At 50.3% G+C, this 13,546-nt stretch overlaps 1 pseudogene; it reads right to left on the bottom strand.

Moving 5' to 3' along the window:
* Positions 1 to 8,694: 8,694 nt before the first annotated feature.
* Positions 8,695 to 13,387, bottom strand: LOC121398932 (annotated as a pseudogene).
* Positions 13,388 to 13,546: the final 159 nt, after the last annotated feature.

Genomic DNA, 13,546 nt, shown 5'->3' on the forward strand with positions numbered 1-13,546 from the left:
AGCTGGCCATAGATGCAACGATCCGATCGTCCGAATCCTTGAATGATCAGACTTCCCCATCTCCCGACCTGCCACTAACCATTCAGATCAAATAAAGTAGAAAAGAACAGATCAGCTGATGTTCTGCCCCTGACAGCAATCGTACGAAAGTTATGTTGAGGTGGGCAATATCGGGCTGATCCAATCGTGGGCCCTAGGGCCCAACGATCGGATCCTAATGAATGGAAACGGGCGGTCGGATCGCGGGACCGCATCAACAAACAGATGCGGCCGCAATCCGACGGGATTTTTAAGGTGGCCATACACTGAGAGATCCATACTGGCCATGCCTCTGCAGTAGGCTTACACTGGTGACCCACTTGTGGCACACTGGAGGAGGTGGTACAAATTTAGCGAATGATGTAGCTTACATGCCAAATGTGTATTTCATTCTTACCCTGTAGAAAGATCTGTCAAATTAAAGGGGGCCATAGACGTAGAGATCCGTTCGTTTGGCGGTCGCCAAAATGAGCCGATCTCTCCCCGATATGCCCAAAAGGTGGGCAATATCAGGCTGATCCGATCGTGGGCCCTAGGGCCCAACAATCGGATCCTTACGCATGGGAAACAGGGGTCGGATCGCGGGACCGAATCAACGAACTGATGCGGCTGTGATCCGACGGGATTTTTCGTCCCATCCGATCGAGATCTGCCCGACTTTCGGCCAGATCTCGATCGGTGAAGCTCGTTGGGGGGCCCCATACACGGGCCAATAAGCTGCCAACTCGGTCTGTCCGATCGACCGATCTCCGCCGGGCAAAAAATGTCAGGATTCTCCAAACACGGTCCGAAAATCACACGAATCCTCGATTCGTACGATCGGATATTTGCGTCTATGGCCAGCTTTAGTCCCCCCACATATACCCTCCTCCCTGCTCAATTCCATTCTTGCTTGCCCCAGCAAGGCAAGAGTTAAAGTCCAGGCAGGAAGGGGCGGGTCGTGTTCATGTGGAGTCGGGTGCCGTAGAAGAAGTGCTGTCAGGAGAGCTCAGTCATACAGCACCGGTGGGTGTGGCAATTGTTAACAGTTCTAGCGATGCGAATACTGTCATTTTTTCTTTCCTGCTGAAATTAAACATATGTAAAAAGTTGGCTACACACCGCTAGCCTGCTTCCTGCTTCTAATTTGCACTGCCCTTGTAAGGATTCTGGGAAATGTAGTTCAGCAAACTCTAAGGTTGCCACATTAAACCCTGTCATTCCAGATACAAATAGCATACACATACGGAACGCATTTTAGTATACTGGTGGGCCAGTCCAACACTGAATTTGTTTTTCCTTTATCTAATTTATTTTTCCATATATTCCATAAATGTTATATTCCATAGAAGTGTATATTTAATATTGGCATTGGCACTAATTAAAATAAATCGAGAGGGCACCGAAAGTTGTTCGCCAGGGGGGCCTCGGAAAGTTCCTCTGCAGGGGGGCCTCACAAACTCTAGTTATGCCACTGGAAGTCCTCACTTTATTGGAAGGAAACACAAGATACAAGATAATGGGAAGATATTTATTGAATATATCATGAATGAGTTTCAGGCGGTTTTCTCTGCGGCTCTCCTATATCTATAATATAATGTATCCAGCATAATCCGTTGCTTCGACTGTGTTTGAACAAGCAGGATCCCAACTATCTGGCAACGATTACCATGGATGGAATGGAGGTGAGGAGGGGGCACTCTTATATGCTGCAGGATGATTCCATTAAACACAGGTTGGAACACTGAGCTGCCTGCTTAGTTACTTTTTTGGCAGCCCGGTGGTGCATACTGACTATTTGCTCCGGCAGTCTGGTTTGTCTCATTGAATTACATTATGGTGTGAGGGACTGTGTAGGTCGGGGTACACCCTTAGGGCATTATCTGTTCTTGCCTGTGTAAATTATATTTATTTTTATTCTTTTTTCAGGCTGTAATCATGGATGTATGAGTACTTTGTACTTCAGTAGCAAGAAAACCACTGTGCTTGTGTCAACAGCATTGCCTGGGCACCACATTCATCTTTCCACTGTACCGCAGGTGAGCTTCTTACTTGGGCTTTACTGCAATACATTACCCAAGTGTACATTTGGGTGTGTCATTTCACCTTGTAGCACCTTGCAGCACACACACAGGCCTGGAATTTTGCAGACCTGTAATGTAAATGGGTATTATAGGTATTTTATATGCCACTAAAAAATATTCAGTATAAATTAGATATAGCCATGAACTGGCCGGTGTCTTGTAAGTTATGTGATATCCAATCAGACTTCAGTAGTATCCTGACTAACAGAAATGTACTTGTTTCCTTTGCAGCAGATGATCATCAGGCCCTGTCATTGATGCTTTTGACTGTCCTTCTGAGTCTTAACCAATGATCTGCTTGGGGCTCCTAGTGGGGGCGGGACTGTTACCGTTGGCAACCCCAGCATTTCACTGTGAGCAGTGATAGTTGGCAGATTTGGAGAGACAGAGCAGCTAGTGATTTAGAGAGAGAGTTTGCAGTTGGAGAGTGGGGGAGTGGAGAGTAGGGAGAGGAATGTGGAGAGTAGGGAGTGGAGTGTAGAGAGTGAGGGAGTGGAGAGTAGGGAGTGGTGTGTGGAGAGTAGATAGTGCAGTGTAGAGTAGGTGAGTGTAGAATATGGAGTGGAGTATGTAGAGTAGTTAGTTGAGATGGCCCTCCATAAGGTGGACAGGGTAGAGGACATGGAGGTGGATGTTGTGGATGAGGTGGAGGACATAGAGGTGGATGCTGTGGATGAGGTGGAGGACATGGAGGTGGATGTACTGGATGAGGTGGAGGACATGAAGGTGAATGTAGTGGATGAGGTGGAAGACATGGAGATGGATGTAGTGGAAGAGGTGGAGGACATGGAGGTGGATGTAGTGGATGAGGTGGAGGACATGGAGGTGGATGTAGTGGATGAGGTGGAGGTGGATGAGGTGGAGGACATGGAGGTGGATATAGTGGATGAGGTGGAGGACATGGAGGTGGATGAGGTGGAGGACATGGAGATGGATGATGAGGTGGATGTAGTGGATGAGGTGGAGTACATGGAGGTGGATGAGGTGGAGGACATGGAGGTGGATGTAGTGGATGAGGTGGAGGACATGGAGGTGAATGTAGTGGATGAGGTGGAAGACATGGAGGTGGAGAACATGGAGGTGGATGTAATGGATGAGGTGGAGGACATGGATGTGGATGTAGTGGATGAGGTGGAGGAAATGGAGGTGCATGTAGTGGATGAGGTGGATGTCGTGGGTGAGGTGGAGGACATGGAGGTGGATGTAGTGGATGTGATGGAGGAAATGGAGGTGGAGGACATGGAGGTGGATGTAGTGGATGAGGTTTAGGACATGGTGGTGGATGTAGTGGATGAGGTGGAGGACAAAGAGGAGGAGAACATGGAGGTGGATGTAGTGGATGAGGTGGAGGACATGGAGGTGGATGTAGTGGATGAGGTGGAGGTGGATGTAGTGGATGAGGTGGAGGACATGGAGGTGGATATAGTGGATGAGGTGGAGGACATGGAGGTGGATGAGGTGGAGGACATGGAGGTGGATGTAGTGGATGAGGTGGAGGACATGGAGGTGAATGTAGTGGATGAGGTGGAAGACATGGAGGTGGAGAACATGGAGGTGGATGTAATGGATGAGGTGGAGGACATGGATGTGGATGTAGTGGATGAGGTGGAGGAAATGGAGGTGCATGTAGTGGATGAGGTGGATGTCGTGGGTGAGGTGGAGGACATGGAGGTGGATGTAGTGGATGTGATGGAGGAAATGGAGGTGGATGAGGTGGAGGACATGGAGGTGGATGTAGTGGATGAGGTTTAGGACATGGTGGTGGATGTAGTGGATGAGGTGGAGGACATAGAGGTGGAGAACATGGAGGTGGATGTAGTGGATGAGGTGGAGGACATGGAGGTGGATGTAGTGGATGAGGTGGAGGACATGGAGGTGGATGTAGTGGATGAGGTGGAGGACATGGAGTTGGATGTAGTGGATGAGGTGGAGGTGGATATCGTGGATGAGGTGGAGGACATGGAGGTGGATGTAGTGGATGAGGTGGAGGACATGGAGGTGGATGTAGTGGATGAGGTGGAGGTGGATATCGTGGATGAGGTGGAGGACATGGAGGTGGATGAGGTGGAGGACATGGAGGTGGATGTAGTGGATGAGGTGGAGGACATGGAGGTGGATATAGTGGATAAGGTAGAGGACACGGAGGTGAATGAGGTGGTGGACATGGAGGTGGATGTAGTGGATGAGGTGGAGGACATGGAGGTGGAAGTGGTGGATGAGGTGGTGGATGTAGTGGATGAGGTGGAGGACAAAGAGGAGGAGAACATGGAGGTGGATGTAGTGGATGAGGTGGAGGACATGGAGGTGGATGTAGTGGATGAGGTGGAGGTGGATGTAGTGGATGAGGTGGAGGACATGGAGGTGGATATAGTGGATGAGGTGGAGGACATGGAGGTGGATGAGGTGGAGGACATGGAGGTGGATGTAGTGGATGAGGTGGAGGACATGGAGGTGAATGTAGTGGATGAGGTGGAAGACATGGAGGTGGAGAACATGGAGGTGGATGTAATGGATGAGGTGGAGGACATGGATGTGGATGTAGTGGATGAGGTGGAGGAAATGGAGGTGCATGTAGTGGATGAGGTGGATGTCGTGGGTGAGGTGGAGGACATGGAGGTGGATGTAGTGGATGTGATGGAGGAAATGGAGGTGGATGAGGTGGAGGACATGGAGGTGGATGTAGTGGATGAGGTTTAGGACATGGTGGTGGATGTAGTGGATGAGGTGGAGGACATAGAGGTGGAGAACATGGAGGTGGATGTAGTGGATGAGGTGGAGGACATGGAGGTGGATGTAGTGGATGAGGTGGAGGACATGGAGGTGGATGTAGTGGATGAGGTGGAGGACATGGAGTTGGATGTAGTGGATGAGGTGGAGGTGGATATCGTGGATGAGGTGGAGGACATGGAGGTGGATGTAGTGGATGAGGTGGAGGACATGGAGGTGGATGTAGTGGATGAGGTGGAGGTGGATATCGTGGATGAGGTGGAGGACATGGAGGTGGATGAGGTGGAGGACATGGAGGTGGATGTAGTGGATGAGGTGGAGGACATGGAGGTGGATATAGTGGATAAGGTAGAGGACACGGAGGTGAATGAGGTGGTGGACATGGAGGTGGATGTAGTGGATGAGGTGGAGGACATGGAGGTGGAAGTGGTGGATGAGGTGGTGGATGAGGTGGAGGACATGGAGGTGGATGTAGTGGACTCTCACCATCCTCCCCTGACCTCCCCACCCCTTACCCTCACTCTCACACCTTCTCTCACCCCGTACCTCTTTCCCTTGCTCTCACCCCCACCTCTAACCCCCCCCTTAGCCTGGCTCTTATCTCCCTCCTCCCACCTAACCCTCACTCTCACCACCCTCCTCTCACCCCCACCCCTTACCCTTGCTCTCACTCCTCCTCTCACCCTCACCTCTTATCCTTGCTTTCACCCCCCTTTTTACACCACCCCTTACCTTGACTCTTACCATCCTGCTCTGACCTCCCCACCCCTTACCCTCCCTCTCACACCTTCTCTCAACCCTGTACCTCTTTCCAGTGCTCTCAACCCCTCCTCCACACTGTACCTTCGCTCTCACCCCCCCCTTAGCCTGCCTCTCATCTCCCTCCTCTCACATCCCCCACCGCTTACCCTCACTCTCACCCACCCCTCTCAGCCCTCCACCTCTTACCCTCTCTTTCACCCACCTCTTCTCACCTTTATTATTGCCCCCCTTCTCTCACCCGCCAGCCCTTACCCTCGCTTTCACCCACCTCTTCTCACCTTTATTATTGCCCCCCTTCTCTCACCCCCCAGCCCTTACCCTCGCTTTCACCCACCTCTTCTCACCTTTATTATTGCCCCCCTTCTCTCACCCCCCACCCTTTACCCTCGCTTTCAACCACCCTATTCTAACACCCCACTCGTTACCTTTGCTTTCACCCCCTTCTCTCACCCCCTCCCCATACTCTCTCTTTCACCCCCACCCCTTAACCTCGCTTCAACCCCTCCTCTCTCCCCAACCTCTTATCCTCACTTTCACCCCCTCCTCTCACCCCCACCCCTTACCCTCGCTTTCGCCCAACCTATTCTTACCCCCCACCACTTACCCTTGCTTTCACCATCCTCCTGTCATCCCCCCACCCCTAATTCTCGCATCACCCTCCTCCATACACCCCCACCCCTTATCCTTGCTTTCACTCCCCTCCTTTTACCCCCCACCCCTTGCTCTCACTTTCACCCCCTCCTCTCAACCCCCACCCGTTACCCTCACTTTCACCCACCCTATTCTTAACCCCCCACCCCTTACCCTCGCTTTCACCCCTCCTCTCACCCCCACCCATTACCCTCGCTTTCACCCACCCTTTTCTTACCTCCCACCCCTTACCCTCACTTTCACCCCCTCCTCTCACCCCCACCTCGCTTTCACCCACCCTCTTCTTACCCCACACCCTTACCCTCGCTTTCACCTCCCTCCTCTCACCCCCACCCATTACCCTTGCCTTCACCCACCCTCTTCTTACCCCCACCCCTTTCCCTTGCTTTCACCCCCCCTCCTCTCACCCCCCAACCCTTACCCTCGCTTTCACCCACCCTATTCTTACCCCCCACCACTTACCCTTGCTTTCACCATCCTCCTTTCCTCCCCCACCCCTTATTCTCGCTTCACCCCCCTCTTCACACCCCCACCCCTTATCCTTGCTTTCAATCCCCTCCTTTACCCCCCACCCCTTGCCCTCACTTTCACCCCCTCTTCTCATCCCACACCCCTTACCCTCGCTTTCAACCACCTCCTCTCACCCCCCAACATCTTACCCTCACTTTCACCCCCTCCTCTCACCCCCCTCACCCATTACCCTCACTTTCACCCACCCTATTCTTACCCCCCACCCCTTACCCTCGCTTTCACCCCTCCTCTCACCCCCACCCATTACCCTCACTTTCACCCACCCTTTTCTTACCTCCCACCCCTTACCCTCACCTTCACCCCCTCCTCTCACCCCCACCCATTACCATTGCTTTCACCCACCCTCTTCTTACCCCACCCTTTCCTTCGCTTTCACCCCCCTCCTCTCACCCCCCACTCATTACTGTTGCTTTCACCCACCCTCTTCTTACCCCCACCCCTTTCCCTTGCTTTCACCCCCCATCCTCTTACCCCCCCACCCCTTACCCTTGCTTTAACCCCCTCCTCTCACCCCCACCCTTAATGTCGCTTTAACCCATCTACTCTCACCCCCCACCCCTTACCGTTGCTTTAACCCCCCTCCTCTCTCCTCTCACCCCCACCCTTTACCCTCGTTTCACCCCCCTCCTCTCACCCCCACCCCTTAACCTCACTTTATCCCATTTCCTCTCACCCCCCACCCCTTACCGTCACTTTAACCCCCTCTCCTCTCACCTCTCACCCCTTACCCTTGCTTTCACCCCCCTACTCTCACCCCCACCCCTTACCCTTGCTTTAACCCCCCTCTTCTCACCCCTTTACCCTTACCCTCACTTTAACCCCGTCCGCTCACCCATCCAACCCTTACCCTCTTTCTAACCCACCCTCCTCTCACCCCCACACCCCTTACCCTTGCTTTAACCCCCCTCACCCTTCACCCTTACCCTTGCTTTAACCCCCCTCCTTTAACCCCCACCCCTTTTCCTCGCTTGTAAGTACAGGTATTACATCTGTGATCCAGTATCTGGAAACCCATTATCCAGAAAGCTCTGAATGACAGAAAGGCCATCTCCCATAGACTCCACTTTATCTAAATAATTTTCGAAACTTTCCTTTTTCTCTGTAATAATAAAACCATACCTTGCACTTTATCCCAACTAAGATATAATTAATCCTTATTGGAAGCAAAACCAGCCTATTGGGTTTATTTCATGTTTACATTATTTTCTAGTAGACTTAAGGTATGAAGAGCTAAATTATGGAAAGATCCCTTATCCAATAAAACCCCAGGTCCCAAACATTCTGGATAACAGGTCCCATACCTGTATTTCCATTGGGTAACCACAAAGGATAAAGAGAGGGATTAAATGAGAAAACATTCAGTTTCAGTGGAGCCCAATATTAATAATTATAAGCCCCTCCCCTATTTATTGTTCAGAAGGGACCCAAATAGCCTGGGAAATGAAAAGATCAAGGGTTTGTATGATCCAGATTTGTTGAAAAACACCAGCATTATAACGGAGTAGGGGAGCCCTCTAGTGTGTGGTGAAAATGCCTACATCTCAGAGCACACAACAGACAAACAGATTATGGGCTGTTTTTATAGATACTAACAATGTCTAACAGTGTCCCTGCAAAATAGTGGGTCACCTTTAAGTATGTTATAGAATGCCTAATTCTAAGACAACTTTTCAATTGGTTGTCATTTCTTTTTTTATAGCTTTTGAAATATTCTCTTTCCAGCTTTCAAATTGGGTTCACTGACTCCATCTAAAAAAAAAAAAAGCTCCTTAACGTTACACATGTATTGTTAAAACTCATTTTTATTACTCTTCTCTATTTAGGCCTCTCCTATTCATATTCCAGTGTCTTATTGAAATCAGTGCACATATAGTTTGGAGGGTTTTGGAAGAGGGTTCCTGAAGGCACAGGCCAGCCAAGGCTATGGGATAATGGAGCGGCACTGAGCTGAGGCTTGTACTGGAATGAGCCCCTGCTGATCCTGAGATTCACTCACGAGTTGCCTGCTGCACATAATGGAATAAAAAAAGAGGATGAGTTGAGGCTAATCTATTATAAGGCATAATGTCCTCCCTACTGAAAATGATAAGGATATTAGAAGTCAATGAGGGGTTCTGTGACCATATAAAGACACAAGGCTGCAGGCTGAGTTATACAGGGAACTCTGAATATCACTCATGTATTATAAGGGATGATATACCCCCTACTGTAAAGGATAAGAATATTAGCTGTCACTCAGGGGTTCTATGACCTCAAAACTGCCCCCCTTACCTGGTCCAGCGGTATGTATTGGTGTTTCGGTACCATGTCCCCTTGTGTAGTGGCTTTGCGGAGGCTGCATTTGGAATGGCATCCTGTAAAAGGGAGATGGAGAGAGATTAAAACATGAACTCACTGGTGAAACAATAAGTCTCCACTTGTTACTTTAATACTGAAACACAGATCCCAGCATCCTCAGACAACCAGCCCCTAAACATGATATACATTAACCCGTATTCACATTGGCCTATGGATTAAATACCAGAAGAACAGAGAATACTGGGAGTTGTAGTTCAGTAGTAACTGGAGATGCTAGCGACCAGATGCCAGCAATACACTTGCCACAATACTCGGTACATATTCTGGAAAGGGGGCATGTTGCCACTTTGCTCAAACATGACAGCCTGAAAGTGTCCTCTGTTGTTATTCACATTCTGGTAGCCGGGCCACAGAGCAGCATGGCCATTAGTGTCACCTTGAACAGGGGGCCGCGTGACATGCACAGGTGGCTGGAGGTATGCTTGAGGTCTGTAATGGTGCTAAGGTGGATAGGGAGGATAGGGAGGCTGCAGCATCACTTAGTTGTCCTTCCTCCTCTGTCTGCATTTTGACCTCATCTGGCGTTGCCTTGGGCTCATAAGCCATTCCCTGCATATTTTGGGGGGCTCCTGGGTGAGCATATCTGGGAAAGGACCCTGGTGCAATTTGAGCATGTCCATCAGGCCCAGACTGGCAATCTGTGGGTTCTGGCAAATGCCAGAGGGGCTGCTGTATGGTTCTATAGAAAGTTAGCATATAGTAACTTGGTAGGAGGCTGTTTGGGCTGGTAAGGGGCTGTTTGGGCCTCTGTGTACGTGCAATGGCAGGGCCTATTTTGACTCCCAGTCCAGGCCTGATGTCCATTACCAAATCTCTGAGGTGGAAAATGTGAAGGATATGCCCCTGGTGGCCTAACAGTCCCAGGATTGCAGGGAGGGCCATAACCTGTTTTATTACCCCCAATGGATAACAAGGAGGTCCCTTCCACCACATTCCTGTCATTCACAGCATTCTTTGGGCGCTGGTGGGGTGCTAGGCTGGCTGCATTTGGAACATCCTGGGTGCCATCTGTGAGACCCCATGGCTTTTCCTGATCTCTGAAGGTGCCACTGTCTGGATTTCCTTGGGTTGGAGGGGGGCTTGGGGGGCAGGCCAGGGCCGCCATCAGAAATCCTGGGCCCCCTGGGCTGCGCCCACCACAAGCCCCACCTACAGGTCCGCCCTCCCCACCCCACAGGTCCACCCCCACACTAAAAAAACCAAAACATTGGTGGCTATGGTTCCCACATGTTAATAAAAAAATATTGGTGGTCAGGGCCCCCCATTGAAAAAAACATTTGTGGACAGGGCCCCCCATTAAAAAAAATGTTTGTGGTCAGGGCCCCCCATTAAAAAATATTGGTGGCTAGGACCCCACATGGGGAAAATAAATTGGTGGCCAGGACCCCCCCACACACACACGTTATAAGAAAATTGGTGGCCAGGGCTCCCCTTAAACATCCAGGTAAAAAAACTTGCACCCCCAGAAGTTTAAAAAAAATATGGTGCCCAGGGCCCCACCACACAACGGGGACCACAAAGGGTTACCTTTAGGGGGGCTCTGCCATGTTACACTTACTTCATTAGTGTGGCCCACCTGCTGTGAGCTGCCAACTACAGAAGGGAAGAGGGGAGCACAGGTGGCTGCATCTTCTTCCAGTGACAACATTTTCTTCCCTTATTCATCACAGAATTTAAAGTCCTGGTAAAGCTGCATGGTGATTAGATGAGCTGGAGGAGAAACCTCAGCTATCCAATCCCTGAGCAGCTCAACTGGGACTTAAACTCAGTGACCAAAAGGGGGCATTAATGGACAGAAGATACCTCCCCTTGTGCTCCCGCCCTGCCTTCCCGAAGTCAGCAGCTCTCAGAAAGCAGGGGGGCCGGCTATTCAAGAAAGTGCGACATGGCAGGGCCCCCCTTACCCTCAGGCCCCCTACAACTCTCCCCCCTGTCCCCCCCTGATGGCTGCCCTGCTTGGGGCACAGGAGAATGACAGACATGCCCGTTCATCTGCAGTGTGCGTGTGGGAGGAGCCTTGGGTTTGGGATTCCCCTGGTGACAAAGCTGCAAATAAAACACAAATGCAATGATTAGCAACTGTAATAGGTTATATTAGCTATGCCAGAATTTCTGGACTCTGATTGGCTGCAAGTTGATCTAGCTCTATTGCTCTAATTGAAAGTAGATATGAATAGAGAATGGGTCAGGCACAGTTAATACCTACCTTACTCTCCTGGAACAGCCATATGCGTTCTATCCACGGCCTGGGGGTTAGTAAATATTTCCCCCATTCGTTGTTCCAGGTGCCCCAGGAGGTGGATAGGGTGTGGGCCCTAGAGGTGAGGGGTAGGCAGAGCTTGGAGGATCAGCAAGGGATGAAAGTCTCTGCATGGCTACCATCCCCGGACTGTCCATCATGGAGTTTACAGCTGAGCCAAAAGTATGAGTCCGGTGGTCTCATAGGGTCCATAGGTGGTGCAAAGTTTTGGGGCCTTGGAGGATGGCTGCCCAAATTTAAATGGGGAAGAGACAGTTTCTGGAGGGGTAACCCTACCATCTGGGAGACCAGGTCTCATCTGGGGCATGTACCCCATGGGGTGTTGTCCTGGGGGTACAGATACCCAGCTTCCTGCGATGAGGTGCTCATTCTGGCAAAGTGGGGTGGGATATGGGGACCCCGGGAATGTCTGAAATGGGCTGGGTTACTGTTCGCTGCTTCAGGAACATCAGGAGAGGCCTGAAATGAGACAGCACCAGGGATGGTAAGTGGGGCATCTTAATCTCAGTTCTCCAACCATATAACAAAAACCTCTGTATAGTAAAGAGGAGGCTCTCCGTTCTGCTTTACCTGAGTTCTGTAGCTTTGGGTTTGCTGTACAGGATCTCCAAGTTGCAGTTCTGGAAATCTAAGTGCTCCGTAACCGAGACCAGGCTACGAACTCCTCAGAGGCACATGCATCCCTCGGGCCGACCCTACCCGACATAGACCCCTGTCCCTCATCCTCCCCAGCCTAGCTGCTACCCCGGGCAAATGCTCTTAACTTTTTACTTACCCCTCGGTGCAGAATCGTATTGGCGCATGCTCAGTCTTCGGGGTTTTGTCAACTCCTTTAAGTGCTAAAAGCAGTGCATACTGTAAAAGGCTCCCATTAGCCTATCTAGCAAGCTAGGCAGCTTCCCTTTTAGTCATTACCATAATAGGTTGGAGTAATTAGTCGCTTAAAGGCTACACAGTTGCTAGAGCTGAGGGCACAGCTCTCAAATGTGACCAACCTCCCCCCCCCATGTGCACTGAGAGAACTGACCGTAAGTGAGCCTGCCCAGATTTGCAGGCAGGGTTAGAACACTGATATGCTGTTTTTTAAAGCATTTTATTTTCCAGTAAATGAACTGTCTCTAAGCCTTTACGGTGTGTAAAGATGGTAGCCCTTAAACATCACTGAGAGTTGGCAGTTAGCCTGCGAGACATTGCTTACCATGGCCCTTGGATGTAGATATTGCCGGGACATGCTACCATAGTGCAGCTGGTGAGGGTATGATGATGCCGTAGCAGAAAGAACATAATGCCTCTCACTCTCCTCTGGTCTCGGTGTGGAAGGACTGGCCCTGCTACTTTTGCTCGATTGCCTTTTCCTCTCACTATCCTCTCTGCTTTTCCGCCAGCACCTTTGTGCGCCTCCCCAGACTCTTCCGCTTTGCAGCCCTCTCCACTTTTATGTGAATACTGGTTTCTCTGTCAGATTCCCCCTCATCCTCAGGAATTTGCTTGAGCATGTCCTTCTTAAAGCAGAGCTCCCGTTTTTCCGCCATCTTGGTGTATTCTGTAATGAGTAATATGTATAGGGAACCTCAATGTGTACTGTGTCTAAGGGAAACAATATGACAGTTCCAAGAGAAGGAATGCTATGGACACACAAAAAGATAAGCAATAGCAATTACTCACCACTGTCCTGGCAGTTGTACTTGGCACAGTTCCTGAATATGGTTTTCATTTCATTGACAAACTGCTCCTTGGTGAGATAATACCCGGAACACAGCCTCTGCTCCACCCTAGTCAGATCCGTTGGGCACTGCATTGGGAGGAAAAGCAAAGGTTTGCATTAAATATACAATTGGACGCAGGCCCGGATTTGTGGAAAGGCCAACAAGGCCCGGGCCTAGGGCGGCAGGATTTTAGGGGGGCAGCATGAAGCCCAATAACACCCACACTGATTCAGAAACACTGGGGATACACAGGAGATACAACATTTTATTTAATTTCCTTTGCACAAATCCCCATTGCACCAGTCCCGATGATGAAAATTTGCTTGAAAAAAGGGGGGGGGCGGACAGGGGCTATGAACAGCAGTGGGCCTAGGGGTGCCTGCTATGTAAATCCTGCCCTGATTGGACGTTGGTTGCTATGCCTTACAAAAGGTTGCAGCTTGGCAATT

The sequence above is a fragment of the Xenopus laevis genome, chromosome 1S (genome assembly GCF_017654675.1).
Source record: "Xenopus laevis strain J_2021 chromosome 1S, Xenopus_laevis_v10.1, whole genome shotgun sequence".
Taxonomy (NCBI): Eukaryota; Metazoa; Chordata; class Amphibia; order Anura; family Pipidae; genus Xenopus; species Xenopus laevis.